The 19,390-nt window shown below is 42.4% G+C and overlaps 1 long non-coding RNA gene across 1 annotated transcript in view; it reads left to right on the top strand.

Annotated features, from left to right (window-relative positions):
- LOC138294063 (uncharacterized) overlaps positions 1-18,016 on the top strand; it is a 39,359-nt gene extending 21,343 nt beyond the window's left edge. Inside the window, exon 3 of the long non-coding RNA XR_011203163.1 lies at positions 17,882-18,016. This is a non-coding gene — a long non-coding RNA (uncharacterized lncRNA). The remainder of the gene's footprint in view (positions 1-17,881) is intronic.
- Positions 18,017-19,390: the final 1,374 nt, after the last annotated feature.

The following is a 19,390-nucleotide window of genomic DNA, read 5'->3' on the forward strand; positions in this document are numbered from 1 at the left end:
TGCCAAAGGTAGCAATATCTTCCAATGGCAATTTCCACTGCAGTTGTGACGGCCTACCGCCATGACGACTTCCGCCGGCACACTTAGGTCACTTCCATATGTCTAGCACAGTAGGTCAGGCGGCTGCCATTTTAAGCACATTTCATGTATGGAAGAGTTTATTAATCTGCATCATAAACTATACCCCAGGATGGTTTTGAGGGATGTACTGTGTGCATTGTTGAAACACCTGGACAGCTACATCAGGTTTCCCCATCGTGCGGATTTGGCCTATGTGAAGGCAGTGTTTTATGCTATGGGACACATTCTACATGTGGTTAGAGTCATAGATGTCACCCATGTAGCCTTGGTTCCCCCCAGTGCCAATGAACAGGTATAAAGGAACAGGAAAAACCACCATTCCATAAGTGCTAAGGGGTGTGTCTGGCAGACCAGTACATTTCACAAGTCAGTGATAAGTATCCAGGACCAGTCCATGATTCCTTCATCATGCAGAACAGCAGTATCCTTCTGTTGATGACACGACTCCACACAGAGAGGGTCTGGCTGGTTAGTAAGTTACAATTGAAACGTGTGTTTGCAATGTATGTCTCCTGCCATCTCAATGTTGCATGTCCCACTTATATATGTGTCTGTTATTCTACCAATTTGTTCACAGGTAACAATGGCTATCCAAAGCGTCCTTGGTTGTTGACAGCAGTGAAGTACCCAACCACACCACGGGAAGTCCACTACAATGAGGTCCACGGGAGGACAAAGTGTGTTGTTGAGCGGACTTTTGGGCTCCTGAAGGCAAGATTTAGGTGCTTGGACACATCAGGAGGAACCCTCCTCTACTTACCCAACAAGGTATGTCAAATAGTAATTGCCTGCTGCATGCCCCACAATCTTGCCCTGAGATGACAATACATGTTATACCAGATCAGGGGAGCCAGCAGAACCTGTGGGTGGAAATGCAGATTTGCCAAGTGAAGCCATAGGAAGATGAAGAGACTCTAGGGCAGATCTCATTAATCAGTACTTCAACTGACTAAAAGGTATGTGAAGTAGACGTAATGTTGTGGTTCAAATTTGCAACCTGAAGTAGATGGGTACCATGTCACCTCATTTCTTGCATCATCTGTGGGGTTGTAGATAGCGCTAATGCCTATGAGTTAGTTGTGTATGCAAACTGAAAATATGTATTGTGTACAAACCAGAGTGGTCTTCAGTATCATGTATTATTATAGCACATGTAAAGTTACACTTGTGGAAATTACTTCTCTGTTTTGAGGAGTGTATTCCTCTATGTCCCATCCCTCTTCTTTTATAATCACAGATTTGCCTAGATCCTGTTTGGCTCATCAACCTTGGTAAACGACAGACAGTGTGAAAAGTAGATGGCAATTGCAGACAGACATGAGAGATGGACATGGCTGATACCAGGTACTATAAGTCCTGATTATGTTGAGTATGACTAACATTGTTAGACTGTCAGGACACGGGGTGGAAAAGTGTTTTCACATCAAGTTCAACTGTAGGGTACAGGAGGTTGTCAAATGCTGTCATTTGTGTCTGAATATGTGTCAGGCTTATGTGTAAATTTGGGACCATAGCCTCTCCCGTCACCATGGTAACAGCTGTATGATGTCATTTACCTTGAACCTAGCTCTCAGTGCGTTCCTACTTTACAGACCAATGTGCATTGCACTGTGGACTGAAATAGGTGAGTGACAAGGTTAGAGGTATGTGACCAATGTAAGTAAAAGGTTCCAGGACTGGGTAGATCAGTACTGATCTCTGTCTGTACAATGGGATATGTATATTTGCAAGTTATGGTATTGGTATGTGGTAAGGCTTTAGCAGGTGATACAAAGAACCAATCTGTGTGCCTCCTGCCATGTTGGTAGAGTTACATGACTCTAACATCTGTATTGTGTAGTTTAGAATTGTGCTACACCTTAGCAGACATCCTGATGCTAATCTCAGTCATGCTCTTTGTGATGTTAGCATATCTATCACTGATTGTGTGTAGTTGTAGTTTACTACTTTTTTGGAATCTGTCCTGTTACATTCTTATTGTAATGAGTCTCCTGCTGATGGAGTCCACGTATGAGATCCATAACAATGGGTGTACAATACCGAGGGACATGATCAAACTAGTGTTGACATGCATAACTATTGTACATGGATGATAAATGAGCCTTCCACAGGACCTTGTTTAAGTGAGATTTATTGTGGAAATACAAACAACATATGTGACTATTAACGTAAAACACACACAAAACAATAGTGATGGGTTTAGTCATTTTGAATGAAATCATCAGGGTAGCTTTTACACCATTTGGGAACACAAGTCCAGTGTCCTTCCACAAGAGGAAAATGGAGATTGGTTACAGAGCACTCAAAAGGGTGTATCTGTGGCACACAAGGGGGACCACTTCAGGAGAGTTTTACTTCCTGGCAGTGGTTTGGTCTTGGCATCTGCTCCTGCTGGATGTCTGAGTGGACGTCCACATTTGCAGGGGGTTCTTCAGCTACAGAGGATGGAGTGTCTGAGGCATGTCCTTCCTCTGGCAGGGCCTCCATTCCACTAGCAGCCACATATGTAGAAGGGTCTGATTATCATTGCTATTGGAAGAGGCCCGGTATTGGGTACAAAACCTACTCAGTTTGGTATTCATGTCTCGCAGCACCTCTGCAATGGAACCCAAGTGGCCATTTTGTGCCTGCCACTGCTGCATGACTTCCTGGTGGTTGACCCGCTGCAGCTTTTGGATTTCCCCCAAAATGGTGATGACTTGGCCCATCATGCCTTGGGAACTTTGGTAGGCTCCCAAGACTTGGGAGATGGTTTCCTGGTCAGTGGTGTACTTTTGAGATCCCATCGTCTGGCCCACAGCATCCCTTCCCAAAGCCCTGCCCCCAAATGCCTGTGCCCCTGGCACAATGTGCCCACTCCCAGTGGTGGCAGGTCCATTGTTGTCAGTGGTGGCAAGGTGAGATTCGGGTACCTGTACTGTGGGGCACACAATGGCAGAAACAGTCTTTGGGGCTGCAGTTGGGGGACAAATGGTTGCCTGTCATGTAGTTGCAACAGGGCTGGGAGGAGTTGATGTGGGCAGGGTGAGGCTGACAGTTGTTGACTGACCAGGTGTCCCAGATGGGCCAGGTTCTTTGTCAGTGTCCAGACATCCAGGGGTGCTGTTCTCACTGGGGCCTTCATCCAGAGGGGCAATGACAGTCTCTGGTATCCTCTCCATGGTGACAATGTTAAGGTTACCTGTGGAGGAGGTGAAACACAGAGTTCAGGTTAAAATGGGGGTATTGTAGCAGTTGTGTAAGATGCAGACAGTGCCTTAACATGACCCCCAGAAATGACAATGACAGCTGCTGTACAATGTAACATAGTACAATATGAAACTCTGTAACTTCAATTCCACACACCATGTTTTATGCTGGTAAACTATGTTGGTAGTAATTGTACCTCTGATGCCATCTTATACTGTATTGTCTGATTATTGACATGGCTGTTCACTTCTGTTACCTAGTAAACTGTTTGGCATGATAGATGGCACAAATAAAAGCTGGGCAATGCACTTTAATGTCCTTCTACGAACAAGGTATATGAGTTTACAATGGACATTGACCTGAATCTGGATGTACTACATGTGCATCCACTCAGCCATCTGACTTTCCAAACCAGGTGAGTATATTTCTAGCTTGGGATCTTTATTCTATGGCCATTATAGATGGGCACTCAGCTATAGCTGTGTTTTGCTTGGGATGTTAGTGTGAGTGAGCCATTGCATTCCTGCCATTGCCATGTACTGTTCCACACTAGAACAATCAGGATGGGCTAGATAGGATATTGGGTTAACATGCATGACAAGTAATATCTTTTGTAGTACTATTATTGGCCAGTACTTAAAATGCCATTTCCAAGGGCTGTGGGGCAAGCTGAGTTTAGTAGACATGTGACATGCCAGGGAGGGGCATTAGGTGACTTGGAAATAGTTGTAGTGGGTGGTGTGTAAATTGGGGTGGGTATAAGTGGCGGGGGAGCATGCAGGACAAGACAATTGTGTGGCATGAATGTTGTTGGTACCTACCAGACTCCTTTCCCCCAGGTATTCCTGTCAGGCCCTCAGGATGCAGGATGTTCAAAACCTTCTCCTCTCAAGATGTGAACAAAGGGGGACGAGGTGGGGACCCACAGCCAATCATCAGTACCGCTAGCTGGTGCCTGGATGCCATGGACCGTAACTTCCCCCTAAGGTTGTTCCACCTCTTCCTGATGTCCTCCCTTGTGCATGGATAACCTACAGAATTTACCCTGTCGACTATCCTTTGCCACAACTCCATTTTCCTGGCAATAGATGTTTGTTGGACCTGTGCTCCAGACATGTGTGGCTCAACCCTTACAATTTCATCCACTATGACCCTCAACTCCTCATCAGTAAAACATGGGTGTTTTTGTGATGACATGGTGTGGGTGTGTTCAAGGTGAATGGGTGTAGAGTTAGGTAAATGGTGAGGTATACGTGCTGTGATGTGAGTGGGTGACGGGTGTTATGGATTGTATCTGGTAGTAATGTGTGTATTTTGTATGTTGTACAGGTGTGTCTTGTGCTTAGTGAAGTGTAAATGGGTACTTATTCTTGCTATTTTTAACTCTCTGGGATTTTGGTTGTCTGTGGTTGTGTGTGGCATTTTGATTGCAAAGGATTGTGAGTTGTGTTGGGGTGTGTTATATAGTAAGTGAGTAGGTGTGTCACATGTGTGGATGTGTATCAGTTGCTAGGTTTTCAAACTTTCCAATGTGGCGTTCGGACTGAAGTGAGAGTTGTGACCGCGCGGTTCGCACCGCCAATGGTTTTTAGCCATGGTAGAACCGCTGTTGTGATTTGTGGATCGTAATCTGATGGGAGAATTTTTGTCGGGCTGGCAGTGCTGGTGGTGGGACCGCCTCTTTTCCATCCTCCAGTGTCCTGGCAGTTTCAGAAATGTAGCTGTTTTTTGGCAGATTTCACTGTGTGACTCTTAATACAGCTGTCAGATTGCCGCCAACATGGCGGTCTTTTGGTGGCCGCCCCCGCGACGCTCTTGCCAAAAGACCGCCAAACTCGTAAGGAGGCCCATAGTGTAAAATAACTATTTTTATTAATTATATTTGTTTTCAAAGTAATACATTAAAAAATAATATAATGTAAAATCAATATTTGTATTCATTATGTTACACTTTCTGTGTATATATATATATATATATATATATATATAGATAGATACTTATATAAACACATGTGTATGTGTCTATATAAATATATAGTTTGCAAAAAACAAGAGAGAACTCTGGGAATCTTAAAAACTTTGCTAGATAAACAGATATTTGAGGTGAGCAAATCTATAGTGTCGCTGGTGTTGCAGGATGCTCCTTACCGGAGCTGCTCTCCACCTAAATTTGGGAACTTCCCAGAGTTCTCTCTTGTTTTTTGCATAATGTAGGCGTCACTCTAACCCTGAAAGGGCCTTGTTTTGACTTATACTAGGTTCTCCATTGTGTCTGGACAAAGCTAAACCCCTCTGAAGAGCTTTAATGAGAGCAAACACGTGTCAGGGGTTGCTTTACTCGTTCCAGGTTAGCTTGGATGGTAGTTGACCAGTCCAGAGCTGTAATACTGTGACTGGAGTGGTAAATGGCTTTTGTCATTTTACAGCTCAGCGAGGATGACACTGTGTCAATCCTATGCTTAAAGATTTTGCTGTACAAATGGCAAAAGATTTTGGGGGTCATTAGGACCCCAGCGGTCTGTGCATTAGTGGAGGTATTACCGCCAACAGGCTGGCATTACATACCTCCACTATTATGACATTGGTGGTTGGGCAAAAGCCAAACCGCCAAGTTAACACACCGACCGCCACAGCGGTAACGACAGCCGGGCTGGGCCGGCTGTTGTCATCTAGGCCGCCCATGGCATTTTGAACCCGCCCACCGCCGTGGTTTCTGTACAGCCACAGAAACCATGGCGGTAGGCACTATCAGTGCCAAGGAATTCCTTCCCTGGCACTGATAGGGGTCTCCCCATCCCCTCCCCAGAGACCTCCCCCACCCTTCCACTCCCCCTCCTGACCCCCCCACATATACACACATACACATGCATACATGCACACCTATAAACACACGCATACACACATTCACCCACGCATGCATACATTCATACATAATCACAACAACACTCACGAACATAGATCGAGGCACACACGCAACCGCATGACACAACATGCACGTACACACACACACACTCATGCACACAAGCATTACACACGCATTCAAACACAGTCACACACACACCCACACACAACACCCCCACCCCCTCTCCTGTCGGAGAACCCAGCTTACCTGTTTGCAGGGGATCCTCTGGCAGGAGACGGTACGTGGCATTGCTGCCAGCAGCACCATCCGCCAGCAAAACACCGTCAGGCCGTATCATGGGACATGATACCGTAGGCGGTGTTTTGCTGTTGTGGCGCTGCTGCTGGCAGCAGCGCCACCTTACTGCCGTCCACCCCCATGACTGTAGCTGGAATTCTGCCAGCCTTCTGGAGGAATTCCGGCTACGGTCATAATTCGATGGACAGTGGGAAGCCACGGCAACGGTATGTTGGCAGCCATCGCTGTGGTGGTAGGTGGCATTTGCCGCCAATGTCATAATGAGGCCCTTTGTCCCTATCTAGATCGGCGTGGATAGCACTGTGCTGATCCTATGCTTAAAATGTTTGCTAGATAAGCAGATATTTGAGATGAGCAAATCTAGAGTGTCGCTGGTGTGCAGGATGCTTCTTACTGGAGCTGCTCTCCACCTAAATTTGGGAACCTCCCAGAGTTCCCTCTTATTTTCTGCATAATTTATATGTCACTCTAACCCTGAAAGGGCCTTGTTTCGATAAGTATATATTTATAAATAGTATTACCTACTAGTGGAATATATTCAGATCACATTATATTAAAATTATAAATTAAAATATTTAACGTTTACTACTTTAAACTCTATATATACTACAAAAATGATATTTTTCTCTATTTTTGGACGATATTAGTGTCAACTATATTTTTTCCGTTATTTTTAAACTCACCATTATAAGTATAGAATCACGATATTGTGGCAAATTATATTTTTGACACAATATTTTTGTCAACGATATTGTTTAACACAATTTTGTGTCAGTGATCTGTAAGAGGGGTTTAGGGAGTAACTTCACCCACTCACACAAGAGTAAGCCAATTGCATTACTCTGGAAGTGGATACAGCTAACTTAAGATTGTTGTAGTAAATTTACATTCAGAGTTTGTGAATAGTGAAAGAAGTGAACTTACTCCAAAGTGTAAACTTGCTCAAACGTGTAAGTTACCTTTTTGAATCAGGCCCTCTGTGTTTTTTCAGATACCTTCATACCTATGTTCAGCAAGTACATTTTAAATATAAATAACTGACTAGAGGGTTAGCAATGATTTTGTCATTGGAGTCTAATTCCTTTAAAAAGAAGTGTCAGAGATAGTGGATCAAGGATATATCCAACATAATCTGATTTTTTATATTGATTCCTAAAAGGCAGTCTCTATATATTGCCTTTCTAGACCCGTTGACACAGTTGATGTTCCAAACTTGGGGATATTGATTATTCTCTTGTTAAATACTTTATAAGTCTTAACAAACAGTGTAGTACTGATTTCAAAACAGGCAGTACTTGGGCCACTGTCAATAAGTACAACCACTTAGATGGGCAGTCATTGAGTTTAAGGATCTCCCAATGTTTTCTACATGTAAAAAAGTGACATGGAGTTTTTCAACCGGTCACTTTCTGTTTCCATCGATCGACAATAAAAAAAATCTTCCACCGGGTGTTGTTGTACTTGTGAGATTAACAAAGAATGTAATGGATATTATAGAAACATTTGAAATGTTTTCAGGTATATCATCATCATGAAAGGTTAAGGCAAACTGAGTAAAGGAGTGTGATTAGACCATTGATTACTTCATTGCACTCACAAAATCAGAAACATTTAACTAAATTAATCGGAGGAAAGTCCTCTGCATGGCTTGGAAATTCTTTACCATCCTACCGTGTCAGTTATTTTGGCTAATTCTCTCTTCCCCTCCATATGAACTGAACAAGTATGCACGTTCTCAGCATGGCAATCATCCTTTTGCTTTTCTGTTTATCAGGGTTCTGATGACTAGAGGACACCAAACTGTACAATTCTTAGGGAGATTGGCTACATGCCCTTAAACCCAGGCTATACAGTGACAGGTCTTCGTAGCAGCTGATTAACATTGCATGGCAGAAGGTTTTTAACCCCTTTGGGAAGATTGGCTATTGGCTTTCCAGGGCCTAATACTGTGGTCCCTTGCCTTTGTTATGCTAGAAGCTCATTATGTGTGTTTTTCTTGTACTAGATCAATGCTAGGATACATTTAAGCCCGGGTTTGTGCTTCACAAGTTGGTAGCCTTCTTGTAGTAGCCTCTCTACGTCCATGGTGGCCATGCTAGCCTGCACATACAGCTTCCTAAGCCCACTTCCCAGAGATCAGTTTTAGTTGGTGGATGAAGCGAAAGCTGGCAATATATTCCCTTTTCTACATTAGACTTTCTCCTGCTCTAGTGAAACTCACTTATCCCCAGCATCCTATGTCACTATTGGTCTTCAAGGAGGTGACCACAGATGGAGAGGAATGTCTAGCCTGAAATCAACAAAGCAGCTGTGACCAGTTCATACTAGTCAGACCAGTGATTCTTAGCTTCAGATCCCAAATAAAGTTTAGATGACAAAAGGAAGAAACACTTCTCCAGGAATGTACTTCTTTGTATTCCAAGATTCGTATAGTGCTTCTTGCCTCTGAAAAGATCCCAAACACTTATGGGTCGTGAGATAAATAACAGCCCTGTTTGTTCTGTATGCTCAATATTGTGTGGCCTATCTAAGAAGCATTTGGTGTCATGCATGAGGGTCAGAAATGTGCTGCAATAATTTCACTGCAAACTTGTGGTAAAGCTTAAGCATGAATTGAAGCAGAACGTTTTAAGAGAAATAATTTTATTTTCATACATGCACCATCTTCTTGGTAGTTGTGGGTTTGTAGTCTGGGGTTTATGAACAGTATTGGTTACTAAAATAACTGTTGTGCAAGTTTTAGACTACGGTGCTCATTTTGACATCGGCGGGAAAAACCGCCTACCGCCGCAGTGACGGCTGCCAAAATACTGCCACCACGGCTGTCATCCATCCGCCATATTATGAGCACTGCCGGACTTCCGCCACAATAAGGGCGAAAATCCGGCTGCATTCATGGTGGTGGACGGTGGTAAGCTGGCGCTGCTACCACCAGCACCGCCACACCAGTTGAACGCTGATAGCCGTATTATGACAATTCATACGCTCTGAAGGTGTTCTGCTGGCGGGGCGCTGCTGACAATATCAGCACCCCTTCCTATTCCCTGACGGAAGACCTCCTCGACAAAGGTAAGTCGGCCTTCCGACAGGGCAGGGGGGTGGGAGGGTGGGCAGTGTTGTGTGTGTGTGGCTGAGTGTGTGCATGAATATGTGAGTGAGTGTGTGAATGCATCTGTGTGTGTTGTGTTTACGTGGTTGTATGCGTGTGAGTGAATGCTTGTAAGAATGGTGAAGTGAGCACGTGTCTGTATGTCAGTGTGATCGTTGTAAGAATGTGTGTGAGCATGTCTGTATGTATGCGTGTATGAATGCGTGTATGCCAGTGTGAGTGATAGGGTGTATGTGTGGTGCGTGTCTGCGGGTGTGTGCATGTACGGGGGGGGAGGGGTGTGTCTGAGGATCGGAGGGTGTGTGTGTGTGAGGATCAGAGGGGGTGGGGATGTGTGTGAGGATCAGAGGGGAGGGGGGTGTTTAGATGAAGGGGTGGGGGGTATCAGGCGAGAGCTGGGGGAGTGGGGGAGCCGCCTACCAGTGACAGGGAAGGAATTCCCTGTCACTGGTAGGGCTTACCGCCATGGTTTTTGTGGCATTGATAATGCCATGAAAACCATGGCTGTAGGCAGGCTCATAGGGCCGGAGATACATATCTCCAGCCCGGCGGCTCATACCACCATGGCAGTATGAATGGAGAAGTGGCGGGTTGGCTGCAGCCAACCCGCCAATCTCATAATGTACTGCTAGCCTGTTGGCGGTCATACCGCCACATTAACACTCACTGCCGGGGTCATAATGACCCCATATATGTGCAGACTCAGCTTGAATATTTGGAGGAGAACTTTGGCATGGTTACCGAATCGCAAAACGGGATTGCGAGTCACAATTAGGAAGGGGTGTTCCCTTCCTAATTGCGAGTCGCAGCTCGATGTTGTATTGTTTTGTGACCGCAAACGTGGTCGCAAAACAATTGCAGTTAGCACCCATTTCAAATGGGTGCTAACCCATTTGCAAAAGGGAAGGGGTCCCCATGGGCCCCCCTTCCCCTTTGTGAATGGCAATAAAAACATGTTTCCAGGGCAGGCAGTGGTCCTAGGGACCATTGCCTTCTCTGAAAAAATGAAACGAACATGTTTCATTTTTTAGTTTTGTAATGCATCTCGTTTTCCTTTAAGGAAAACGGGCTGCATTACAAAAAGAAACCTGCTTTAATTAAAAGGAGTCACAGACATGGTGGTCTGCTGTCTCCAGTAGGCCACCATCCCTGTGAGTGCCGCGAGTCTCAAGGGGGTCGCAAATTGCGTCCCACCTCATGAATATACATGAGGTGGGCCTTTGCGACCCACTTGCGAGTCGCAGATGGTGTCAGGGACACCTTCCTACGCAAATTGCGAGTCGCTCTGACTCGCAATTTGCAAGTCGCAAATCGGAACCTACCTACATCTGGCCCTAAGTTCTCACAGGCAAAGTCAGGGCAAATTTGCCTCAGCACATTCGGATGTTCATTCTTCTCATGTTTAGGCCCCATTTTACCAGCACAGTGATGATGTGGCTCATGTGGTGTTTTTTGTAAAGTCCAACAGCTACCTCAGAAAAAAAGTGTCCTAATGAACAAGGAGGGAGGGAGAAGGGGGAATAGCACAAAACGTTGGTCAAATAATGTCTCTAAAATCTAGATTGTGTTCGGAAAAAAAAGGGTTTTGTGCTGTTTTCTAAAAATACTCAAACGGGATTGAGAACATAGGGGAAACAGCAGAGAACTCCATGTTTTGGCAGTAAACATGGCAACAAAGGGCTGCCTAATCCTGCTTTTCTGAATTGGGGAATGTTTATCAGGAAGGTGTGCTTAAATGTTATTGGACATGAAAGCCGATACCATGTAAACAAGGAAGCCATGTTGGTGTCCTAGCCAGAGTTATATATTGTTTTGTGACACATAAACACTGCTTTGAAGTGGCATCTTTTATTACTAGGAGTCAATGGAGTTTAGTAAGTTAATTTGAGATGAATTATGTCCTTTTTAGTCCAGGATCAAGTGTGCTGCAGAGCTTTGAAGCAGCTCTGCTCCTTATAATAGGTATGTAGGTAGTCACACCAATAAAGAACTGCAATAGTTCTTACTGGATAAAATGTGAGCTTGCATCAGATCTTTCTTGAGGAGGAAGGAAGAAAAGTGATTATTTTTCTAATAATACTCACCAGACAGCCCCTTATGGAACAAATAATCATATGCTCCTTAAAAGACAGGTCTGCATTAACAATAACTCCTAGATTTCGAGCAAGCGAGTGCAAAGCTCCTGACGTCTTGGGCCGCCTGTTCTGTGTTCAGCTGGCTCCTGGACCAAAAAACAACTATTTCAGTGTTATTGCTCTTCAAGAATAAGGAGTTCACATTCATCCTATGTGGCACTTTATGAAGGCAGTTCCTGAGATTTCAAGCTGTAGCAAATGGGTTTTCATCCAATCTTACAATTAAGTGTGTGTCATCTGTGTAGGTATGAAAACGCATACCAAAATACTCAATCAGGCAGGCACCCAGACATATTATGTAGAGAGTGAAAAGAGTAGTACTGGCCTTAGAGAAGAATCTGTAGTTAGATATGGCAAACGTTTGAGTCCCCTGCACAAGGGAGGAGAACCACTCATGGTCTTTCCTGATAACCCGGCTGCCGCCAGCCTCATGAATTGGATGGAGTACTGTCAAAGGCTGTGGAAAGATCTAACAAAAACAGGGCTGCCACTTTGCCTACATCTATGACACAGCTGACTTTACCCAGATCAGTCTCAATAGAGACCTTATGGAAGCCTTATGGTGCCATGTGTTGAAGATGATAGGACTCTTAGGGACTTAGTTAAAACGAATTGTCGTCGGGCAGCGGCGCATGTATTTCTGTGGTACTGCTCTATGCCAATTTGAAAGGGCAGACATGCACCGTATTTACAAGATACAGTGCATTTCTGTCCTTTCTGCTTGCGCTGGTGCAAAATTTGATGACTTGTCCTAATAAAGGCACCCTTTCACCATGATGCAAGGGTGCCTGTGTTGCATGCAAGATTGTTTTTCTGCACAAAAACCATCCATGGAGGTGTTTCCCTCTGTCTATGTGTGCTGCAAAATGCATCACACATAGAATGAGGAAATAACAAGGATAAATAAAGGTATTTCTCCTCATTGTGCCTGCCCTGTCATATTCCCAGGTTTACGTTGCCTTGTAAATCTGGGAATGCGTCCAAACCTATGGGTGTTGTGTGGGAAAACCCACTGCAACAACCATGGAAAGCCCCTCTGATGCAGTATAAGGCAATGCAGAGACTTGCACTCCATTGCCTTGCACCATATCTACAAGGTCATGAAAAGCTATGCGAAGTGGCTTTGAGTGCCTTCCTAGATATGGGTCTGCACTATGTGCCACCGGCGCGTCAAAAAAGTGATGCACCAGCGATACAAGGACCTTGTACAATATTCCCTTACATATTCGGTTAGTTGTTTATTAACCACTGTATCAGTCAGCGTGGCAAATGGGGAGAAGTGAGATGGGATGAAGTTAGCCATAATATTGCAGTCGAGTTAGGGTTTCTTTAGTAGTGGTGAGACTATGGCATTCTTCCATTTTTTTAGGTACAGGCCCCGACGTAAGGAATGAATTGCACAGAGCAGTCAGACTAGGTAGGATAGTCGGGCTGACCCAATTGATTGCTGCACAGAACAAATATCCAGAAGTGACAAAAGGTTGTAGCAATAAATATATTAGGGACCTGAGATTCTGTAACTAGTGAGAACAAAAATGTTCAATAGGTATGATTTGTAAGGGGGAAATGCTGGCAGATGTTTGGGGAAATTTGTTGACCAAGTAAGCAATCTTGTTGTGAAAGAAGCCAATTTTTCACATAAATCATGGGAATATTTACTTTTATTGCCTTCAGCTAAAGTACAAGTCATGTTCCTATATAACAGGAATACCTCCCTCCTTGTTTTTGATTCAGTTGAGAATCCACTTCTGCCCCGTACTCCACTTTTGTAAACGTACTGTGTTTATGATAGCTCTTTAATTGAGCTTTGTATAATAATTTCTCAGCTTTGTCGACTTTGATGATGCAAGACCTCAGGCTGCTAGGCAGAAATTAGCGCGGCAGACTTGCCTGGTGGAAGCTCTTTTTCAGGAGTTGCATACTTCCAGACTGGACACAAATGAGGGATAAATATCAGCTGTTGCTGCCCCTTGGCCAGATTTCCAGTGGGTGTTCAGCTGTTGAGGCCTTCCTGGATGGATCAGGGCTTCTGCATCAATGGTGAAAATGCCTCCTCTTGCGTGGAAGCCGAACACCAGGCAGCGGTGCACCATTCTTATAGCACATGGCATAGATTCCAGACGACACAATGCTGCTCTTTATTTTCCTCCCTTAATACAGTGTAAGACTCAGATGAATGTCAGGAGATTGCCTCTGACACTGCGCACAATACAGTTTTGCCACAAGTGTATTGTGTACTCCTTCCCGTATGCTTTGTAGTAGCACTGGAACATGTACATGTAGAAAGATGACCAACAACATTTTAGCTGCATGCGTTTTTTATTGTTCTTTTATGTTTGTTGGGCTAAATCTTTTAGATTCGCAAAACGTGAGAATACTACGGCTCTTATGGCATGACAACTACGAATGATGGATCTATGCTGCATGGATGAATGGGCACAATTGTCAAGGGTCCAAATCCTGATGAAAGCCCGGGACCCATTCTGGGCCTTCTTATGGTTGAAACATGTCGACCTGCATGCTCTGGAGCAATAACGCACCTTGACTCAATTTTTAACCATCTCGTCGGTACTCCTGTAATGAAGCACTATCATTGGCAAGTAGCTGGATATGTTTGTCTGAGCCCTAGGCTAGGGCTAGGCAAGATAGAAGTAGGCCCCAGAAGTAACTGTCTTATGTAAGTGCACTCCCTCTGTGCCCCCAGATAACACCTGGCTCTCTGCACTCCACGTTTGCTGCTACTTATCGGATGCTGCTCTAACGCAAGGTATGAAATACTAACCAAGCACACTCCCCCTTAAAAATTAGCCTGAAACAAACACAAGGCAGACCTATTGTCTCAGGTATTTCAGGTCCTACGGAGAAGCTTTCGGAATATGTAGATTGCTTTTTGCAACCACTAGTATGTAATCTACCATCTTTTATTAAAGATACCACGCATATTCTGAGCATCCTGAATGATGTGGAGTGGGACAATGATATGATGTTGGTAACATTGGATGTAGTTTCATTATACACATGTATCAATCATGAACTTGGACAAGAAGCTGTCCGTTTCTTTCTACACAAAAGATCAGCGAGTTATTGGGAGCATACTGATATGTTAATTGAAATGATGAACCTGATATTGACCAATAATTTTTTCTTATTTAATAACGATTGGTTCCGACAAAAGCAAGGTGTGGCCATGGGTTCCAAATTCTCCCCCTCATATGCAAATTTGTTTATGGGGTGGTTCGAGCACAAATGGATTTGGGGCCCTGATGCAAGCCAATGGCAAACCTATATATTATTCTGGGGAAGATATATTGATGATTGTTTTTTGATCTGGACGGGTGGTGAAGAGAACTTTTTGGAATTTGGTGAATTTTTAAATTCTAATAACATGAACGTGAAATTCACACATCAATATAGTTTTACAAGCATTGAATTTCTAGACATTGAAATTTTCATTGCTGATGGCAAAATTCAGAGCAGACTATTTCGCAAAACCACAGCTTGCAATTCCATACTTCATGCAGACAGCGCGCACCCTAGGCATCAAGTAGCATCCATCCCTTACTCAGAATTTGTGAGGGCTAGACGTAATTGCAGCTTAGATGAAGAATTTTTCCATGAGTTAGATAACATGGGTGAAAGATTTCTAGCACGAGGTTACTCGCATAAATTGGTTAAGAAGGCCCATCATAGAGCTAAAAGCTTAAAGAGAGATGACATATTAAAAAAGATCAGCAACATTAAGAGGACTAATCAATCTAATATAACCCGATTTATTACTGACTATAATGATGTTTCATTAATTTTACAAAAATGTATGAATAAACATTGGCCGTCATTATCCCAGGATGAATCACTGAAGGATATTTTGCCTGAAAGATTATCAGTAACATTTCGGAGGGGTCGTAATCTAAAAAGCATATTGAGTCCCAGTTTTACTGCTAATTCTCCTAAGACGACATGGCTTTCCACTAAAATGGTCGGTTTTTTCAGGTGTGGATGTTGCGGAGTATGCCGCTGGGCCTGTCACAAGGTGAAAGAATTTTCGGATGGCAAAACACAAATTAAGATTTGCTCAATGATTAACTGTAACACCACCTTTGTTGTTTACATTATACGTTGTAAATGCCAGAAAATTTATGTAGGCAGCACAATTCGTGCACTTAAAATTAGAATTGGTGAACACATGAGAGCGCTAAAGAATTTGGATATGAGATATCCATTAGTGACACACATAATGATTTGTGACTCACAGACCAATCATAAGAGTTTTGAATTCTTTGGGTTGGAACACATCCCCAAAGACCCGAGGGGTGGAAATAGGGAACTAGCCCTGCGACAAAGAGAGGCACTCTGGATTATGAGATTAAAGGCTGTTGAGTTTGGTCTTAATACTGATAGGGAGTTGGAATTCTTCCTTGTAGAATAATCAAAGAAATGGGTTACCTAGGCATTGATGTTATTGATCATTTAATCAATATTGTTGTCATGTGTTATTCTATGTGTCAATTGAATGTGCTGTATGTTATACATTTGTGTTTTTTGTTTTTTATTCTCTCTGTTGTTAACAGATTTGCATTGTTTCAGTTACTAATCAAAATCTTTCAACGAAGTCGTCGGGGGTTCAATTCATTTCCTGTTTATTTAACGGGGACTATTCGATCGGGCTCCATCACCAAATTAACACACATATTTTATATAAAAATCTTTTTATCTCTAAAAATCTCTATTCTAAACCTGCGATTATTCAATTTGGGTAATTATGCCCCTTGAATTGATATATTAGAGTTGGTGAGGTTATCCATTTAATAGGATGATTCGATTGCTTTCAGTATTTGTAGGGGCATCTTGGATTATCATCTAATTTGAATGCTAGTGTTTATATCAATCTTGTTCAAGTCGTGAGTTTAAATAAGCAGTCTAGATCATTAAAATTGGGGTTTTCTTCTGAGGCATTATGAAGATATTTTGCATTTAGTATTAATGTGAGTCTTTTGTTTAGTTTTATGATGATGCCTTCGTTTTTGCCGGGTAGTCCGTTTTCTATGTTACTGATTTTGTGTTTATTTGGACTTCCGGGTTCCAGACGCTAGCTGGAATAATCGCGTACTCGCGTTTCCTGTCGGTCTTACAATATCACTCAGCCGAAGACTAGCGTACTCGCCTCTCCGTTTTTCACGTAGCAGCTTTTGGAGCTCATTCCTGCTCATATTGTTAATACGGTGAGTATCGGGTTGTGGATTCTTGAACGGGATTATGTTTTTGTTGTTTGTTAAAAGACCCTGATGTGGGGGTGTTTTTCGGCATTTGAATAGTGTCCACGTGCGTTCAATTTTGATTGATATTTGATGGTTGAGGGTGCCCCTAGTTAAACGTAATGGTATTAGTAAATTGTTTTTGGGACTTCCTGAGATCGCACTAGATTGAACAATTGAACTACGTTCCCCTGTAACATGGTATACAGACTATTTTCATGAAATTGTTATTCACTTGCTATTGATTTTGTTTATCTGTTTGCTAGATCTGGAGGCGCAATAAAGGTTACTGTATTGGATATTTATTGATTCTTGGACTAATTATCAACATGGATGGTTCATAATCGTACATTGGACTATAGAAATCCTGTGATGAGAGGTAACTGTATTGCGAACCTTGTTGACTTAATTTTATTTGAGCATTTCTGATTTAGGAAGTGTAATTGGCATTAATATTCTTGTTTCAGATAATTATCACTTACTTTTTGTGTGATTTTTCGTGGATGGTGCGTGATGATGGTTGAAGTTGGGTCAACCTTTTGGAAAAATTAAGAGGTATGATTTTTTGTAGGCTACTGCACGATAATTTACACAGTGGTGTTTTCCTTCATGGATTGTTGGAAGTTGGTTCTAGTACAGGTTAGATGTTGTTTTGTAGACTATTTATAATCGCCTCTCGAACTTCTTACACATTGATAATCCATTGGGGATTATCTGGGCACTTGTTTCACATCGTTTTTCTTTTTTTTTTTTTTTTTTTTCTTCTTTTCTCTTTTTCCTTTTTCCTTTTGATTTAGGGACACGATTAGAGATAATGATACTATACGGTTTAACACTTCGGTCAATTTGTTTGGGACTCAAGTTAGAATGTCCACTAACACTTTCTTTGTTAACTCTGAGGACTAGGTTGTAGGATTTTGATTTCTAACTTAATTAATTTCATTTACAATTTTAGCCCTGAAGAAGTCGTTTGGGATCGATTTGAAGTGTTCCCAAGACGAAACACGTGTTGGCTTGAATTGTACCGGCTTGAATTGTACCATTTTGGAGATATGTTTATACCTATGAGGAGCGAATATGTAAAGCATTAAATGGACTTTTTGAACTTGTATTAAAAGTTGATACTCGAAATTGTAGAATTTTCTACGGACTAAAAAAATTTTTTTAGGTGTGCCACACCATGTAATCCTGAAACAAACACAAGGCCTTCCACGTGAAACAGGAAATGTTAAAAATAATTAGGAGGATCATGAACATTAAAAAACAATGTATTCTCATGAAATAACATGCATTAAAAGCATACTCATTCATATTGTTACAAACACTCCCAAGCTACAGCACTGAATATCGTTTTGCCATAACCTGAAACACCTGAAGCAGCTTTGATTTCTATATATACTTTAATTTTACACCACAATAAATGTCTGTACTCCACATTGATTTCACTGTTTTTATCTGCCAACAATTTAGCCTAATTCAAGCACTTAATTTTGAACACACTTTTCTACATGTGTGTATGCCCTTATTTTCAGATGCTTCACACACTTTTGTTCACTCTCATTACAGGATGGCCACCACTCTGCCATTACCTTGAATCACCTCTTTTTGTTCATGTCTAGCTAAAGATATCCTTCGCACTATTTATCGGGTCACTGTTCAATTAGTACATAATCTCTGCTATTTGCCCTGCAGCTGGATAAATAGTGAGGTTTCTGACATTTTTCTGCTAAATATCAGAGAGCTGCTATTGTGCAAGTTGCTGTGTAAACTCCAAAGAATATGTGTTATTGGCAAGTAGTTAGATAAATAGCCACTTCCTAAAAATAAACACCCTGCAGATTCTATGTCAATGTAATGTCTGTTCTATCTCTAACTCTTTCTTGTGGTTACTGCAACAGATTAAAATCTGTTTCTTCATGACGACTCTTCCAAAGATAAAAATGTTCAAAGTACTTGAAACTTAAACCTTTATTGCCCTGGTTACTTACAGGTAATCTTCATTATCTTTAGCCTGTAGTCCTCATCACAGTTATTTACTTATGAGGTGATCCCACCATATTTCACCTCATTCACAGCACTAAAACCAGGAAGTAGGAGTAGACATTACCTAATCCCACACCTTACTGAAGGTATAAGTGATGGCCAGGCCAACACGTTATTGAACCCCTAAGCCTTCCGAGGACAGCAGCTCAAGGAAGGACGGTTGGGTCGTAATGACTGTGGTGGGGACTACATACTAAGGATATTGGAGACTACCGGTAAATAAGCTGGGCTTTAGCCCTACAACCTAGTTACTTACGAGGAATACCAAAGCTGAACTGCATGAAGAACCACACCAGTCACTATTGCTGTCATGAAATCAACTTTAACTAGTGAAAAACTGACTCTTACTCTGATAATACTGATTCCGAAAACATAGTGACCGAAATTAAAATCTACCAATTCCGCTCCCTGAATTTTGTAC

This window comes from Pleurodeles waltl, chromosome 4_2 (genome assembly GCF_031143425.1).
Source record: "Pleurodeles waltl isolate 20211129_DDA chromosome 4_2, aPleWal1.hap1.20221129, whole genome shotgun sequence".
NCBI lineage: Eukaryota > Metazoa > Chordata > Amphibia > Caudata > Salamandridae > Pleurodeles > Pleurodeles waltl.